The sequence below is a fragment of the Phalangium opilio genome, unplaced genomic scaffold (assembly GCF_054372755.1).
Source record: "Phalangium opilio isolate 3A_F unplaced genomic scaffold, DU_Popi_V2 ptg001170l_1, whole genome shotgun sequence".
Lineage (NCBI taxonomy): Eukaryota > Metazoa > Arthropoda > Arachnida > Opiliones > Phalangiidae > Phalangium > Phalangium opilio.
The window spans coordinates 9,253,333-9,269,424 of record NW_028324255.1 but is presented as its reverse complement, the minus strand read 5'-3'; the positions used below and the strand labels follow the sequence as shown (position 1 = coordinate 9,269,424).

General features: G+C 37.0%; 29 non-coding genes across 29 annotated transcripts; all 29 read right to left on the bottom strand.

Annotated features, from left to right (window-relative positions):
* Positions 1-67: 67 nt before the first annotated feature.
* Positions 68-140, bottom strand: TRNAK-UUU (transfer RNA lysine (anticodon UUU)). Its single transcript has one exon. It is a non-coding gene; the product is annotated as a tRNA-Lys (tRNA).
* Positions 141-247: 107 nt separating this feature from the next.
* Positions 248-320, bottom strand: TRNAK-UUU (transfer RNA lysine (anticodon UUU)). The gene has a single exon. It is a non-coding gene; the product is annotated as a tRNA-Lys (tRNA).
* A 287-nt stretch (positions 321-607) lies between these two features.
* TRNAK-UUU (transfer RNA lysine (anticodon UUU)) lies at positions 608-680 on the bottom strand. Its single transcript has one exon. It is a non-coding gene; the product is annotated as a tRNA-Lys (tRNA).
* A 1,363-nt stretch (positions 681-2,043) lies between these two features.
* Positions 2,044-2,116, bottom strand: TRNAK-UUU (transfer RNA lysine (anticodon UUU)). The gene has a single exon. It is a non-coding gene; the product is annotated as a tRNA-Lys (tRNA).
* Positions 2,117-2,223: 107 nt separating this feature from the next.
* On the bottom strand, positions 2,224-2,296 carry TRNAK-UUU (transfer RNA lysine (anticodon UUU)). Its single transcript has one exon. It is a non-coding gene; the product is annotated as a tRNA-Lys (tRNA).
* Positions 2,297-2,403: 107 nt separating this feature from the next.
* On the bottom strand, positions 2,404-2,476 carry TRNAK-UUU (transfer RNA lysine (anticodon UUU)). The gene has a single exon. It is a non-coding gene; the product is annotated as a tRNA-Lys (tRNA).
* A 285-nt stretch (positions 2,477-2,761) lies between these two features.
* TRNAK-UUU (transfer RNA lysine (anticodon UUU)) lies at positions 2,762-2,834 on the bottom strand. The gene has a single exon. It is a non-coding gene; the product is annotated as a tRNA-Lys (tRNA).
* A 5,843-nt stretch (positions 2,835-8,677) lies between these two features.
* Positions 8,678-8,750, bottom strand: TRNAK-UUU (transfer RNA lysine (anticodon UUU)). Its single transcript has one exon. It is a non-coding gene; the product is annotated as a tRNA-Lys (tRNA).
* A 107-nt stretch (positions 8,751-8,857) lies between these two features.
* Positions 8,858-8,930, bottom strand: TRNAK-UUU (transfer RNA lysine (anticodon UUU)). The gene has a single exon. It is a non-coding gene; the product is annotated as a tRNA-Lys (tRNA).
* A 107-nt stretch (positions 8,931-9,037) lies between these two features.
* Positions 9,038-9,110, bottom strand: TRNAK-UUU (transfer RNA lysine (anticodon UUU)). The gene has a single exon. It is a non-coding gene; the product is annotated as a tRNA-Lys (tRNA).
* A 287-nt stretch (positions 9,111-9,397) lies between these two features.
* TRNAK-UUU (transfer RNA lysine (anticodon UUU)) lies at positions 9,398-9,470 on the bottom strand. The gene has a single exon. It is a non-coding gene; the product is annotated as a tRNA-Lys (tRNA).
* A 465-nt stretch (positions 9,471-9,935) lies between these two features.
* TRNAK-UUU (transfer RNA lysine (anticodon UUU)) lies at positions 9,936-10,008 on the bottom strand. Its single transcript has one exon. It is a non-coding gene; the product is annotated as a tRNA-Lys (tRNA).
* A 467-nt stretch (positions 10,009-10,475) lies between these two features.
* Positions 10,476-10,548, bottom strand: TRNAK-UUU (transfer RNA lysine (anticodon UUU)). The gene has a single exon. It is a non-coding gene; the product is annotated as a tRNA-Lys (tRNA).
* Positions 10,549-10,655: 107 nt separating this feature from the next.
* On the bottom strand, positions 10,656-10,728 carry TRNAK-UUU (transfer RNA lysine (anticodon UUU)). The gene has a single exon. It is a non-coding gene; the product is annotated as a tRNA-Lys (tRNA).
* A 285-nt stretch (positions 10,729-11,013) lies between these two features.
* On the bottom strand, positions 11,014-11,086 carry TRNAK-UUU (transfer RNA lysine (anticodon UUU)). Its single transcript has one exon. It is a non-coding gene; the product is annotated as a tRNA-Lys (tRNA).
* Positions 11,087-11,553: 467 nt separating this feature from the next.
* On the bottom strand, positions 11,554-11,626 carry TRNAK-UUU (transfer RNA lysine (anticodon UUU)). The gene has a single exon. It is a non-coding gene; the product is annotated as a tRNA-Lys (tRNA).
* A 107-nt stretch (positions 11,627-11,733) lies between these two features.
* Positions 11,734-11,806, bottom strand: TRNAK-UUU (transfer RNA lysine (anticodon UUU)). The gene has a single exon. It is a non-coding gene; the product is annotated as a tRNA-Lys (tRNA).
* Positions 11,807-11,913: 107 nt separating this feature from the next.
* On the bottom strand, positions 11,914-11,986 carry TRNAK-UUU (transfer RNA lysine (anticodon UUU)). The gene has a single exon. It is a non-coding gene; the product is annotated as a tRNA-Lys (tRNA).
* Positions 11,987-12,453: 467 nt separating this feature from the next.
* On the bottom strand, positions 12,454-12,526 carry TRNAK-UUU (transfer RNA lysine (anticodon UUU)). The gene has a single exon. It is a non-coding gene; the product is annotated as a tRNA-Lys (tRNA).
* Positions 12,527-12,633: 107 nt separating this feature from the next.
* TRNAK-UUU (transfer RNA lysine (anticodon UUU)) lies at positions 12,634-12,706 on the bottom strand. The gene has a single exon. It is a non-coding gene; the product is annotated as a tRNA-Lys (tRNA).
* Positions 12,707-13,531: 825 nt separating this feature from the next.
* TRNAK-UUU (transfer RNA lysine (anticodon UUU)) lies at positions 13,532-13,604 on the bottom strand. The gene has a single exon. It is a non-coding gene; the product is annotated as a tRNA-Lys (tRNA).
* Positions 13,605-13,711: 107 nt separating this feature from the next.
* TRNAK-UUU (transfer RNA lysine (anticodon UUU)) lies at positions 13,712-13,784 on the bottom strand. The gene has a single exon. It is a non-coding gene; the product is annotated as a tRNA-Lys (tRNA).
* Positions 13,785-13,891: 107 nt separating this feature from the next.
* Positions 13,892-13,964, bottom strand: TRNAK-UUU (transfer RNA lysine (anticodon UUU)). The gene has a single exon. It is a non-coding gene; the product is annotated as a tRNA-Lys (tRNA).
* Positions 13,965-14,071: 107 nt separating this feature from the next.
* On the bottom strand, positions 14,072-14,144 carry TRNAK-UUU (transfer RNA lysine (anticodon UUU)). Its single transcript has one exon. It is a non-coding gene; the product is annotated as a tRNA-Lys (tRNA).
* A 285-nt stretch (positions 14,145-14,429) lies between these two features.
* Positions 14,430-14,502, bottom strand: TRNAK-UUU (transfer RNA lysine (anticodon UUU)). The gene has a single exon. It is a non-coding gene; the product is annotated as a tRNA-Lys (tRNA).
* A 107-nt stretch (positions 14,503-14,609) lies between these two features.
* TRNAK-UUU (transfer RNA lysine (anticodon UUU)) lies at positions 14,610-14,682 on the bottom strand. Its single transcript has one exon. It is a non-coding gene; the product is annotated as a tRNA-Lys (tRNA).
* Positions 14,683-15,149: 467 nt separating this feature from the next.
* Positions 15,150-15,222, bottom strand: TRNAK-UUU (transfer RNA lysine (anticodon UUU)). The gene has a single exon. It is a non-coding gene; the product is annotated as a tRNA-Lys (tRNA).
* Positions 15,223-15,689: 467 nt separating this feature from the next.
* TRNAK-UUU (transfer RNA lysine (anticodon UUU)) lies at positions 15,690-15,762 on the bottom strand. Its single transcript has one exon. It is a non-coding gene; the product is annotated as a tRNA-Lys (tRNA).
* Positions 15,763-15,869: 107 nt separating this feature from the next.
* On the bottom strand, positions 15,870-15,942 carry TRNAK-UUU (transfer RNA lysine (anticodon UUU)). Its single transcript has one exon. It is a non-coding gene; the product is annotated as a tRNA-Lys (tRNA).
* Between the last annotated feature and the right edge of the window lie 150 nt (positions 15,943-16,092).

Here is a 16,092-nt window from a genome sequence, read left to right as displayed (position 1 = left end):
TACATAAATTTATTGAAAGTGAAATGATCTGAAGTTTAAATTATTGACGATTCTTTAAAAACAGAGTCGCCCGAACAGGGACTCGAACCCTGGACCGTTAGGTTAAAAGCTTAACGCTCTACCGACTGAGCTATCCGGGCTGAAACGAAATGAACTTCCGTAATATTTGGGATTAGAATTTCAATAATTTTACTGGAAATTAAATGATCTGAAGTTTAAATTATTGATGATTCTTCAAAAACACAGTCGCTCGAACAGGGACTCGAACCCTGGACCGTTAGGTTAAAAGCCTAACGCTCTACCGACTGAGCTATCCGGGCTCAAGCGAGGTGAACTCCCGTAATAATTGGAATAAGAATTTCAATAATTTTACTGGAAATTAAATGATCTGAAGTTTAAATTATTGATGATTCTTCAAAAACAGAATGGCCCGAACAGGTACTCTAGCCCTGGACCGTTAGGTTAAAAGCCTAACGCTCTACCGACTGAGCTATCCGGGCTCAAGCGAGGTGAACTCACGTAATAATTGGAATTAGAATTTACATAAATTTATTGAAAGTGAAATGATCTGAAGTTTAAATTATTGACGATTCTTTAAAAACAGAGTCGCCCGAACAGGGACTCGAACCCTGGACCGTTAGGTTAAAAGCCTAACGCTCTACCGACTGAGCTATCCGGGCTGAAACGAAATGAACTCCCGTAATAATTGGGATTAGAATTTCAATAATTTTACTGGAAATTAAATGATCTGAAGTTTAAATTATTGATGATTCTTCAAAAACACAGTCGCCCGAACAGGGACTAGAACCCTGGACCGTTAGGTTAAAAGCCTAACGCTCTACCGACTGAGCTATCCGCGCTCAAACCAGGTGAACTCCCGTAATAATTGGGATAAGAATTTCAATAATTTTACTGGAAATTAAATGATCTGAAGTTTAAATTTTTGATGATTCTTCAAAAACAGAGTCGCCCGAACAGGGACTCGAACCCTGGACCGTTAGGTTAAAAGCCTAACGCTCTACCGACTGAGCTATCCTGTCTCAAACGAAGTTAAATCCCGTAATAATTGGAATTAGAATTTACATAAATTTATTGAAAGTGAAATGATCTGAAGTTTAAATTATTGATGATTCTTCAAAAACACAGTCGCCCGAACAGGGACTTGAACCCTGGACCGTTAGGTTAAAAGCCTAACGCTCTACCGACTGAGCTATCCGCGATCAAGCCAGGTGAACTCCCGTAATAATTGGGATAAGAATTTCAATAATTTTACTGGAAATTAAATGATCTGAAGTTTAAATTTTTGATGATTCTTCAAAAACAGAGTCGCCCGAACAGGAACTCGAACCCTGGACCGTTAGGTTAAAAGCCTAACGCTCTACCGACTGAGCTATCCTGTCTCAAACGAAGTTAAATCCCGTAATAATTGGAATTAGAATTTACATAAATTTATTGAAAGTGAAATGATCTGAAGTTTAAATTATTGATGATTCTTCAAAAACAGAATGGCCCGAACAGGTACTCTAACCTTGGACCGTTAGGTTAAAAGCTTAACGCTCTACCGACTGAGCTATCCGGGCTGAAACGAAATGAACTTCCGTAATAATTGGGATTAGAATTTCAATAATTTTACTGGAAATTAAATGATCTGAAGTTTAAATTATTGATGATTCTTCAAAAACACAGTCGCCCGAACAAGGAGACGAACCCTGGACCGTGGTTTGAAGCCTAACGCTCTACCGACTGAGCTATCCGGGCTAAAACGAAATGAACTCCCGTAATAATTGGGATTAGAATTTCAATAATTTTACTGGAAATTAAATGATCTGAAGTTTAAATTATTGATGATTCTTTAAAAACACAGTCGCCCGAACAAGGAGTCGAACCCTGGACCGTGGTTTGAAGCCTAACGCTCTACCGACTGAGCTATCCGAGCTGAAACGAAATGAACTCCCGTAATAATTGGAATTAGAATTTCAATAATTTTACTGGAAATTAAATGATCTGAAGTTTAAATTATTGATGATTCTTCAAAAACAGAGTCGCCCGAACAGGGACTCGAACCCTGGACCGTTAGGTTAAAAGCCTAACGCTCTACCGACTGAGCTATCCGGGCTCAAGCGAGGTGAACTCCCGTAATAATTGGAATAAGAATTTCAATAATTTTACTGGAAATTAAATGATCTGAAGTTTAAATTATTGATGATTCTTCAAAAACAGAATGGCCCGAACAGGTACTCGAACCCTGGACCGTTAGGTTAAAAGCCTAACGCTCTACCGACTGAGCTATCCGGGCTCAAGCGAGGTGAACTCACGTAATAATTGGAATTAGAATTTACATAAATTTATTGAAAGTGAAATGATCTGAAGTTTAAATTATTGACGATTCTTTAAAAACAGAGTCGCCCGAACAGGGACTCGAACCCTGGACCGTTAGGTTAAAAGCTTAACGCTCTACCGACTGAGCTATCCGGGCTGAAACGAAATGAACTCCCGTAATAATTGGGATTAGAATTTCAATAATTTTACTGGAAATTAAATGATCTGAAGTTTAAATTATTGTTGATTCTTCAAAAACACAGTCGCCCGAACAAGGAGTCGAACCCTGGACCGTGGTTTGAAGCCTAACGCTCTACCGACTGAGCTATCCGAGCTGAAACGAAATGAACTCCCGTAATAATTGGGATTAGAATTTCAATAATTTTACTGGAAATTAAATGATCTGAAGTTTAAATTATTGATGATTCTTCAAAAACACAGTCGCCCGAACAGGGACTCGAACCCTGGACCGTTAGGTTAAAACCCTAACGCTCTACCGACTGAGCTACCCGGGCTCAAGCGAGGTGAACTCCCGTAATAATTGGAATAAGAATTTCAATAATTTTACTGGAAATTAAATGATCTGAAGTTTAAATTATTGATGATTCTTCAAAAACAGAATGGCCCGAACAGGTACTCGAACCCTGGACCGTTAGGTTAAAAGCCTAACCCTCTACCGACTGAGCTTTCCTGTCTCAAACGAAGTTAAATCCCGTAATAATTGGAATTAGAATTTACATAAATTTATTGAAAGTGAATTGATCTGAAGTTTAAATTATTGATGATTCTTCAAAAACAGAATGGCCCGAACAGGTACTCTAACCCTGGAGCGTTAGGTTAAAAGCCTAACGCTCTACCGACTGAGCTATCCGGGCTCAAGCGAGGTGAACTCACGTAATAATTCTAGGAGAGCGATAGCTCTCTTAGATAAGACCTCATACCGACTTTAATGTATAAGGATGGTTTTTTGATTGGTTATAACTTTTTTTGTATCGTATTAACTGCTTTGAAAAAATTCCACAGAACTACAATTCGGGCCCTAAATATGTGGTTAAAATTTCAAAAAGATCCATCCATTAGTTTTTCTTATAAAAAATAAAGTTGCTAAGGGTGGTTTTCATTTCCATAAAAATAATCATAGATTTTGACGAAAACCTCGAAATTTTCCCATAGAAATAACATGGGAAAATATTTTACAGATAACCATCTTGTTGTAGCCGTCATGATATAACTATAGGTTTGTTTGATTTGAAAACGGTTTTAAACGAAAGCCTCATATTTAGTATTTGTGCTTTCCAGCTTTCATTGATTAATTTTAAGTTTAAGTATGTTTAATTTTAAATTTTCAAAATTACCCCAATCTGCGTTATTTAAGCATGGATAGACTGATTTACTAGAAAATATCAGCGCGACCAAAATTGGCCTTTTTTTGCGTTTAGTTGCGTCATATTAATCCGATTGTTTTTTCTTAATGCCTTTTGGTTGAAATGGCCTATCGGTAGTGAGATAAAACTGCTTTAATATTGCCGCCGTGACAATATTACCCAGTTTGTGGCGGCCGCCATTTTTTTAAGGGGAAAAAATTTGAGAGTGGGTCCTTTTTCGTTGTCATTTTCATATTTTTTGAGGATTTGCTGATGGATGGATTTTAAATATAATATAAAGTAGGTTTCAAGCTTTAATATAAGCCTAATTTCTTAATTTTCCACCTTTTTATTGTCCCACAATCTATTCCTAAACTTGCCACTTTTTTTAAGGCGGTGAAACCCGTGAAATTGCGCTAAGCCTTGGTCGCTTCAGCGCCGAAAGGCGAAAACAGCTGTAGTGAGACATGTTATTTACTAAAAATGTATGCGGTCAGTGTGTTGTTTTTGCCTTTTAATGCTTCTAATCGTGATGCGTGTCGAGGTTTACGAATCCAATGTGTGTTGCGAAATGAAAATCAAGGGTGGATACTATATGATCTATGCTTTAAAAGGAATTTGGGCGCCAGGCCTTGCCAAAAGTCAGATCTTGGATTATCGCATGTCAATGATATAAGAAATTGACCCTCGGATATCCTCTGAGTGACTAGGAGATGCTTACAAAGTTACTAACCCTCGATTTTGGAGGTAGATACTGTGTAGTGACACTTAAAGTAACGATTTAATCTTATAAACAGACTAACATCATAAGCCCATATCGTAAATTAAACGATGTTGATATCAAAGCTTACTTGAAATACCAATACCAATTTTTTTAACTCAATGAATCTTCAATATCAACATCAAAAATTATCTTCTGAAAGAGATATCTACTTATATTCCATTCAAATTTCTCGCAACATTTCAAATTAACGAATAGAAATGTGCAAATGAAGTTCAAACCGATTAATTGGGCAAATTGCTATATTGGTCACCATTACCGATCACAGATAGATTTGCGCCCTTCAGTAGTGTTTATTATGCTTGTGAAATGGTAAGCGAAATCTGTGATTAAAGTTTAAAATAGACATGAGCAAAAAGGGCTTTATAAATATCAACTCGATTGCCGAATATCTAAATTTGACCAAAATTAACAAAATATTCTATTCATGGTTAAGAATCTTGTTTGAAGCAGCAAGCCATCTAATCCTTATTTACCTTCTTTTGAAAAAAAAAAAATAATGGGTTGATACCTATTTCAGTAGATGATTCATTGATATTTCAGTTTCATTGAGTTTAAAAAAAATTAGTTCACCATTGGTTAATTTTCAATATTGACCAATTGATAATCACAAATTTTAATAACTAAATTACAAAAACCGGTTCAAAACCATATTAGTTTTGAAACGATTAAATTATAATTTTAAACATATATACTAGTTAATTCCTCGTAGGTAATTAGTTTATTGTCTTAGTGAAATTAATGCTGAATATTACATACAAAAAGTAAATAATAAATTAACTTCTAAAATTTAAATGTAAAGTGTGTGCATTATTTCCCAATTAATAAAAGATATCCACCTATTTTCATTCAAATTAATTACTAATTTGTGGATAATGGATAGAAAATGTCGAGCTCTAATTGCGATGTAGCTAAAATCAATCCCACTGGCTATTTATAATACAATATAACCTTTGCCCTATGTTTACTGTTTTGAATTTTATTTGTAAAATTTAAAACATAAAATGGTATTAAAATTTTTTTAATTAAATAATTATTAATAAATTTCAATAAAATAAATTCTGGTTAAATACATAACACTACTTTTTATTAAGTTTCTGAAATTATCAGAGCTAAATATCAAAGACACATATTTAATTGCTCTCATTTCAACACAACTGCAACTGTATAGATTTATTCATTTAATAACATTTCTCATTTCTAATTATTTAAATTCAAAGGGCTGTATTAACTTTCAAAGGTGAAAACCCAGCTGACTTAGAAGTAATTTAAGTAAAAAAATACCAGGCTGCCAGGCTGTCTCTAACACAACAGAGTTGGTCATTCTCGCTTATGAGAAATGAATCCTTGTCATATGCATCTCTGGACTTTAGGAGCTCCAGACTCCCAACTGAAGCAGGGTGGGAAATAGGGATTTTTTTAAAACTAGACATTGGGCCAGCGACCCCCCTGCCCTGGAATAAATGAACTGGTCCATGACCATTGACCAGGGCGCGGCGTCTACTAAACTAAAGAAGTGGGTAATTAAAATAGTTGAGATAATGTCTGGACCCTGGTTACCCTAGAATTTCCTTAGTGGTCCTGTGGACCACTGCTCCCCCTCCGATTTAATTTTTAAACTGGTTATTTTCCCTGTGCCACCGCCTTATTTACAACGCTGAACTGAAGATTTCTTTTGACCGGACCATAGCCTACTCGATCACGCGCAACACGTCGCAAGCTGCTTGCGCTATAGCGCGAGTCAGGGTGGGAAATAAGGATTTTTTTAAACTGGACATTAGGCCAGAGACCCTCCTGACTTGGAATAAATAAACTGGTCAGTGACCATTGGCCAGAGCACGTCGTCTGCTAAGCTAAAGAAGTGGATAATTAAAATATTAGAATTTTAATGTGTGGACTCTGGTTACCCTTGAATTTTATTAGAAGTCTCGTGGACCACTGACCCCCCTCCGGTTTAATTTTTAAACTCGTCATTTGCCCTGTGTTACCGCCTTATTTCCCACGCTGGCGCGAGTTGCTTTGCTTTGTCGAGTGCGTGATGGAGCGGGCTATGCCTGGAGTCCCAACCCCCGTTACTTACTACCTAAATACCGACTAGCATAGCCCACTCGATCACGCTCTCTTTTCCCCGGCTACATATTTTGAAGAGCCTCAGAAGAGGGCACTTTTTAGGCGTATTAACAATCTTGGATCACCTTTGTGGACTTTTAGGGTAGCCCTTATAAATTGAGTCGGCATTGCCCTGACTATATTGTGTTTAAGGTTTATAAGCTTAATATCAAACAGACGTTAGTTAATGCTACAAAAAAGTTCGAAATTGATAATCTCGGATGGTCTTTGAGAAGTTTTAAGAATATCCTAATTTCATATTGGGCTTATGAAAAGTTTGAGCTAAAGGTTAAACAGACATAAATCAGCGTTTTAAAAAATTGTGTAAAACTGTCAATTTGGTCCTATTTGTGGAATTTTTAGGGGAGCGCCTCGCGTTTCAATAAAGGGTTGTAAAAATTGTATTATGTTAATTACAATAAGAATACAATGAGTTACGTTTTTATTTTTTGGAGTATCATTATAAATAAATGACTGATTGAGCTAAAGTTACGGTCCCCTTTTTATATGTTTCTGCTTAGTGTAGATTTTGAAAATGTAAAACAGTTTCTTAACAATCTTAATTAAAATGAAGACTGAAGGAACAGATATTAATCAAAAATGTCTTGATTAGAATCAAGTCCTAAAAAGTATCGATAAGACTGAGGTTATCACTTGACTGAAGGATCAGATATTAATTTTTCTTTTTAATTGAAACTTAAAGGCATGCTTAAGAAAAAACAACGTTCCATTACCGTTTTCCGTTGAAATAACTTATTTTACAGGTAATCAATTTCAAAAATTTACTTATCTCGGGTTTTCGGGCACAATTCCATTCCCCCAAAACATTTTATCATTACATTAATTACTTTTGAGAGATAACGTGTCAAAATAAGCTTTAAAACAATAAAAAACTGAATGAGCGGTCTGTTTAGCCATGACCAAAACCTTCAAATCAGTGTTGCTAATGTTAGAAAGTGGATGTTCCCACTTCCATTTTAAAAATTTGCCGCATTTCCCACAGCCCCTTTTTTACAGTCATATTTATCTGGACTATTTTATCATACTAAGTTTAATATGGAATATCACTCCGCATGGCTTTGACAATATGTACAAATGCTATAAAGCTTTAAAATTCTCAAAATATGCTTTCTTTATTTTTTCAGTGCCAAACTTAAAATCACCGAATTTATTTCAAAATGTCGCTTGAAATTATTAAACCGGATAAAATTTTAGAAAATGCATTTTTGAAAATTTTGCACTATTAACCCTTGAACAGGAAAATTCCGACATTTGATTAATTTCGGAAAAATATTGCTTTTTCCCCACAGAGCCTAAAACCAAACCTAAATCTCCCACGATGTGGGAAATTACCCACACATTGGCAACACTGCTTTAAAAACTTACAACAAGCACACTTTCGAGACATGTTCTGAACAAATTAGTGCTTAACCCGCTAATAGTACGACCACGGAGAATTGATGTAAACTGTAGTTGAAATATATTCATGTGCGACCTGCGGCACTGAATGGTCTCTAACCATTGTTGGAAACTAGAGAGAGAAATAGTGAGCAGCATTAATCATGTCCTGAGCTATGAGAATGAACAGTATGACTGTTGACTGAAGTACACTAGACATTACATCATTTTGCATAACCACGAGTAAAAATCTAACTGTCCCTACTTAATTTTCCGCCATTGTTTTAAAACGTATCCAATGCGAAGCATGCCGGGCACAAATGAGGAACCTTTTAAAACTCAATGTCATACACGTACTCTCTCAAAAGTAATTAATGTAATGATAAAATGTTTTGGGGGAATGGAATTGTGCCCGAAAACCCGAGATAAGTAAATTTTTGAAATTGATTACCTGTAAAATAAGTTATTTCAACGGAAAACGGTAATGGAACGTTGTTTTTTCTTAAGCATGCCTTTAAGTTTCAATTAAAAAGAAAAATTAATATCTGATCCTTCAGTCAAGTGATAACCTCAGTCTTATCGATACTTTTTAGGACTTGATTCTAATCAAGACATTTTTGATTAATTGGAATTAGAATTTACATAAATTTATTGAAAGTGAAATGATCTGAAGTTTAAATTATTGACGATTCTTTAAAAACATAGTCGCCCGAACAGGGACTCGAACCCTGGACCGTTAGGTTAAAAGCCTAACGCTCTACCGACTGAGCTATCCGGGCTCAAGCGAGGTGAACTCACGTAATAATTGGAATTAGAATTTACATAAATTTATTGAAAGTGAAATGATCTGAAGTTTAAATTATTGACGATTCTTTAAAAACAGAGTCGCCCGAACAGGGACTCGAACCCTGGACCGTTAGGTTAAAAGCCTAACGCTCTACCGACTGAGCTATCCGGGCTGAAACGAAATGAACTCCCGTAATAATTGGGATTAGAATTTCAATAATTTTACTGGAAATTAAATGATCTGAAGTTTAAATTATTGATGATTCTTCAAAAACACAGTCGCCCGAACAGGGACTTGAACCCTGGACCGTTAGGTTAAAAGCCTAACGCTCTACCGACTGAGCTATCCGCGCTCAAGCCAGGTGAACTCCCGTAATAATTGGGATAAGAATTTCAATAATTTTACTGGAAATTAAATGATCTGAAGTTTAAATTTTTGATGATTCATCAAAAACAGAGTCGCCCGAACAGGGACTCGAACCCTGGACCGTTAGGTTAAAAGCCTAACGCTCTACCGACTGAGCTATCCTGTCTCAAATGAAGTTAAATCCCGAAATAATTGGAATTAGAATTTACATAAATTTATTGAAAGTGAAATGATCTGCAGTTTAAATTATTGATGATTCTTCTAAAACAGAATGGCCCGAACAGGTACTCGAACCCTGGACCGTTAGGTTAAAAGCCTAACGCTCTACCGACTGAGCTATCCGGGCTCAAGCGAGGTGAACCCACGTAATAATTGGAATTAGAATTTACATAAATTTATTGAAAGTGAAATGATCTGAAGTATAAATTATTGACGATTCTTTAAAAACAGAGTCGCCCGAACAGGGACTCGAACCCTGGACCGTTAGGTTAACAGCCTAACGCTCTACCGACAGAGCTATCCGGGCTGAAACGAAATGAACTCCCGTAATAATTGGGATTAGAATTTCAATAATTTTACTGGAAATTAAATGATCTGAAGTTTAAATTATTGTTGATTCTTCAAAAACACAGTCGCCCGAACAAGGAGTCGAACCCTGGACCGTGGTTTGAAGCCTAACGCTCTACCGACTGAGCTATCCGAGCTGAAACGAAATGAACTCCCGTAATAATTGGGATTAGAATTTCAATAATTTTACTGGAAATTAAATGATCTGAAGTTTAAATTATTGATGATTCTTCAAAAACACAGTCGCCCGAACAGGGACTCGAACCCTGGACCGTTAGGTTAAAACCCTAACGCTCTACCGACTGAGCTACCCGGGCTCAAGCGAGGTGAACTCCCGTAATAATTGGAATAAGAATTTCAATAATTTTACTGGAAATTAAATGATCTGAAGTTTAAATTATTGATGATTCTTCAAAAACAGAATGGCCAGAACAGCTACTCGAACCCTGGACCGTTAGGTTAAAAGCCTAACCCTCTACCGACTGAGCTTTCCTGTCTCAAACGAAGTTAAATCCCGTAATAATTGGAATTAGAATTTACATAAATTTATTGAAAGTGAATTGATCTGAAGTTTAAATTATTGATGATTCTTCAAAAACAGAATGGCCCGAACAGGTACTCTAACCCTGGAGCGTTAGGTTAAAAGCCTAACGCTCTACCGACTGAGCTATCCGGGCTCAAGCGAGGTGAACTCACGTAATAATTGGAATTAGAATTTACATAAATTTATTGAAAGTGAAATGATCTGAAGTTTAAATTATTGACGATTCTTTAAAAACATAGTCGCCCGAACAGGGACTCGAACCCTGGACCGTTAGGTTAAAAGCCTAACGCTCTACCGACTGAGCTATCCGGGCTCAAGCGAGGTGAACTCACGTAATAATTGGAATTAGAATTTACATAAATTTATTGAAAGTGAAATGATCTGAAGTTTAAATTATTGACGATTCTTTAAAAACAGAGTCGCCCGAACAGGGACTCGAACCCTGGACCGTTAGGTTAAAAGCTTAACGCTCTACCGACTGAGCTATCCGGGCTGAAACGAAATGAACTCCCGTAATAATTGGGATTAGAATTTCAATAATTTTACTGGAAATTAAATGATCTGAAGTTTAAATTATTGTTGATTCTTCAAAAACACAGTCGCCCGAACAAGGAGTCGAACCCTGGACCGTGGTTTGAAGCCTAACGCTCTACCGACTGAGCTATCCGAGCTGAAACGAAATGAACTCCCGTAATAATTGGGATTAGAATTTCAATAATTTTACTGGAAATTAAATGATCTGAAGTTTAAATTATTGATGATTCTTCAAAAACACAGTCGCCCGAACAGGGACTCGAACCCTGGACCGTTAGGTTAAAACCCTAACGCTCTACCGACTGAGCTACCCGGGCTCAAGCGAGGTGAACTCCCGTAATAATTGGAATAAGAATTTCAATAATTTTACTGGAAATTAAATGATCTGAAGTTTAAATTATTGATGATTCTTCAAAAACAGAATGGCCCGAACAGGTACTCGAACCCTGGACCGTTAGGTTAAAAGCCTAACCCTCTACCGACTGAGCTTTCCTGTCTCAAACGAAGTTAAATCCCGTAATAATTGGAATTAGAATTTACATAAATTTATTGAAAGTGAATTGATCTGAAGTTTAAATTATTGATGATTCTTCAAAAACAGAATGGCCCGAACAGGTACTCTAACCCTGGAGCGTTAGGTTAAAAGCCTAACGCTCTACCGACTGAGCTATCCGGGCTCAAGCGAGGTGAACTCACGTAATAATTGGAATTAGAATTTACATAAATTTATTGAAAGTGAAATGATCTGAAGTTTAAATTATTGACGATTCTTTAAAAACATAGTCGCCCGAACAGGGACTCGAACCCTGGACCGTTAGGTTAAAAGCCTAACGCTCTACCGACTGAGCTATCCGGGCTCAAGCGAGGTGAACTCACGTAATAATTGGAATTAGAATTTACATATATTTATTGAAAGTGAAATGATCTGAAGTTTAAATTATTGACGATTCTTTAAAAACAGAGTCGCCCGAACAGGGACTCGAACCCTGGACCGTTAGGTTAAAAGCCTAACGCTCTACCGACTGAGCTATCCGGGCTGAAACGAAATGAACTCCCGTAATAATTGGGATTAGAATTTCAATAATTTTACTGGAAATTAAATGATCTGAAGTTTAAATTATTGATGATTCTTCAAAAACACAGTCGCCCGAACAGGGACTTGAACCCTGGACCGTTAGGTTAAAAGCCTAACGCTCTACCGACTGAGCTATCCGCGCTCAAGCCAGGTGAACTCCCGTAATAATTGGGATAAGAATTTCAATAATTTTACTGGAAATTAAATGATCTGAAGTTTAAATTTTTGATGATTCTTCAAAAACAGAGTCGCCCGAACAGGAACTCGAACCCTGGACCGTTAGGTTAAAAGCCTAACGCTCTACCGACTGAGCTATCCTGTCTCAAACGAAGTTAAATCCCGTAATAATTGGAATTAGAATTTACATAAATTTATTGAAAGTGAATTGATCTGAAGTTTAAATTATTGATGATTCTTCAAAAACAGAATGGCCCGAACAGGTACTCTAACCCTGGAGCGTTAGGTTAAAAGCCTAACGCTCTACCGACTGAGCTATCCGGGCTCAAGCGAGGTGAACTCACGTAATAATTGGAATTAGAATTTACATAAATTTATTGAAAGTGAAATGATCTGAAGTTTAAATTATTGACGATTCTTTAAAAACATAGTCGCCCGAACAGGGACTCGAACCCTGAACCGTTAGGTTAAAAGCCTAACGCTCTACCGACTGAGCTATCCGGGCTCAAGCGAGGTGAACTCACGTAATAATTGGAATTAGAATTTACATAAATTTATTGAAAGTGAAATGATCTGAAGTTTAAATTATTGACGATTCTTTAAAAACAGAGTCGCCCGAACAGGGACTCGAACCCTGGACCGTTAGGTTAAAAGCCTAACGCTCTACCGACTGAGCTATCCGGGCTGAAACGAAATGAACTCCCGTAATAATTGGGATTAGAATTTCAATAATTTTACTGGAAATTAAATGATCTGAAGTTTAAATTATTGATGATTCTTCAAAAACAGAGTCGCCCGAACAGGGACTAGAACCCTGGACCGTTAGGTTAAAAGCCTAACGCTCTACCGACTGAGCTATCCGCGCTCAAACAAGGTGAACTCCCGTAATAATTGGGATAAGAATTTCAATAATTTTACTGGAAATTAAATGATCTGAAGTTTAAATTTTTGATGATTCTTCAAAAACAGAGTCGCCCGAACAGGGACTCAAACCCTGGACCGTTAGGTTAAAAGCCTAACGCTCTACCGACTGAGCTATCCTGTCTCAAACGAAGTTAAATCCCGTAATAATTGGAATTAGAATTTACATAAATTTATTGAAAGTGAAATGATCTGAAGTTTAAATTATTGATGATTCTTCAAAAACAGAATGGCCCGAACAGGTACTCTAACCCTGGACCGTTAGGTTAAAAGCCTAACGCTCTACCGACTGAGCTATCCGGGCTAAAACGAAATGAACTCCCGTAATAATTGGGATTAGAATTTAAATAATTTTACTGGAAATTAAATGATCTGAAGTTTAAATTATTGATGATTCTTTAAAAACACAGTCGCCCGAACAGGGACTCGAACCCTGGACCGTGGTTTGAAGCCTAACGCTCTACCGACTGAGCTATCCGAGCTGAAACGAAATGAACTCCCGTAATAATTGGGATTAGAATTTCAATAATTTTACTGGAAATTAAATGATCTGAAGTTTAAATTATTGATGATTCTTCAAAAACACAGTCGCCCGAACAGGGACTCGAACCCTGGACCGTTAGGTTAAAAGCCTAACGCTCTACCGACTGAGCTATCCGGGCTCAAGCTAGGTGAACTCCCGTAATAATTGGAATAAGAATTTCAATAATTTTACTGGAAATTAAATGATCTGAAGTTTAAATTATTGATGATTCTTCAAAAACAGAATGGCCCGAACAGGTACTCGAACCCTGGACCGTTAGGTTAAAAGCCTAACGCTCTACCGACTGAGCTATCCGGGCTCAAGCGAGGTGAACTCACGTAATAATTGGAATTAGAATTTACATAAATTTATTGAAAGTGAAATGATCTGAAGTTTAAATTATTGACGATTCTTTAAAAACAGAGTCGCCCGAACTGGGACTCGAACCCTGGACCGTTAGGTTAAAAGCCTAACGCTCTACCGACTGAGCTATCCGGGCTGAAACGAAATGAACTCCCGTAATAATTGGGATTAGAATTTCAATAATTTTACTGGAAATTAAATGATCTGAAGTTTAAATTATTGATGATTCTTCAAAAACACAGTCGCCCGAACAGGGACTTGAACCCTGGACCGTTAGGTTAAAAGCCTAACGCTCTACCGACTGAGCTATCCGCGCTCAAGCCAGGTGAACTCCCGTAATAATTGGGATAAGAATTTCAATAATTTTACTGGAAATTAAATGATCTGAAGTTTAAATTATTGATGATTCTTTAAAAACACAGTCGCCCGAACAAGGAGTCGAACCCTGGACCGTGGTTTGAAGCCTAACGCTCTACCGACTGAGCTATCCGGGCTAAAACGAAATGAACTCCCGTAATAATTGGGATTAGAATTTCAATAATTTTACTGGAAATTAAATGATCTGAAGTTTAAATTATTGATGATTCTTTAAAAACACAGTCGCCCGAACAGGGACTCGAACCCTGGACCGTTAGGTTAAAAGCTTAACGCTCTACCGACTGAGCTATCCGAGCTGAAACGAAATGAACTCCCGTAATAATTGGAATTAGAATTTCAATAATTTTACTGGAAATTAAATGATCTGAAGTTTAAATTATTGATGATTCTTCAAAAACAGAGTCGCCCGAACAGGGACTCGAACCCTGGACCGTTAGGTTAAAAGCCTAACGCTCTACCGACTGAGCTATAAGGGCTCAAGCGAGGTGAACTCCCGTAATAATTGGAATAAGAATTTCAATAATTTTACTGGAAATTAAATGATCTGAAGTTTAAATTATTGATGATTCTTCAAAAACAGAATGGCCCGAACAGGTACTCGAACCCTGGACCGTTAGGTTAAAAGCCTAACCCTCTACCGACTGAGCTTTCCTGTCTCAAACGAAGTTAAATAACGTAATAATTGGAATTAGAATTTACATAAATTTATTGAAAGTGAATTGATCTGAAGTTTAAATTATTGATGATTCTTCAAAAACAGAATGGCCCGAACAGTTACTCTAACCCTGGAGCGTTAGGTTAAAAGCCTAACGCTCTACCGACTGAGCTATCCGGGCTCAAGCGAGGTGAACTCACGTAATAATTGGAATTAGAATTTACATAAATTTATTGAAAGTGAAATGATCTGAAGTTTAAATTATTGACGATTCTTTAAAAACATAGTCGCCCGAACAGGGACTAGAACCCTGGACCGTTAGGTTAAAAGCCTAACGCTCTACCGACTGAGCTATCCGGGCTCAAGCCAGGTGAACTCCCGTAATAATTGGGATAAGAATTTCAATAATTTTACTGGAAATTAAATGATCTGAAGTTTAAATTTTTGATGATTCTTCAAAAACCGAGTCGCCCGAACAGGGACTCGAACCCTGGACCGTTAGGTTAAAAGCCTAACGCTCTACCGACTGAGCTATCCTGTCTCAAACGAAGTTAAATCCCGTAATAATTGGAATTAGAATTTACATAAATTTATTGAAAGTGAAATGATCTGAAGTTTAAATTATTGATTATTCTTCAAAAACAGAATGGCCCGAACAGGTTCTCTAACCCTGGACCGTTAGGTTAAAAGCCTAACGCTCTACCGACTGAGCTATCCGGGCTCAAGCGAGGTGAACTCACGTAATAATTGGAATTAGAATTTACATAAATTTATTGAAAGTGAAATGATCTGAAGTTTAAATTATTGACGATTCTTTAAAAACAGAGTCGCCCAAACAGGTACTCGAACCCTGGACCGTTAGGTTAAAAGCCTAACGCTCTACCGACTGAGCTATCCGGGCTCAAGCGAGATGAACTCCCGTAATAATTGGAATAAGAATTTCAATAATTTTACTGGAAATTAAAAGATCTGAAGTTTAAATTATTGATGATTCTTCAAAAACAGAATGGCCCGAACAGGTACTCGAACCCTGGACCGTTAGGTTAAAAGCCTAACGCTCTACCGACTGAGCTATCCGGGCTCAAGCGAGGTGAACTCACGTAATAATTGGAATTAGAATTTACATAAATTTATTGAAAGTGAAATGATCTGAAGTTTAAATTATTGACGATTTTTTAAAAACAGAGTCGCCCGAACAGGAACTCGAACCCTGGACCGTTAGGTTAAAAGC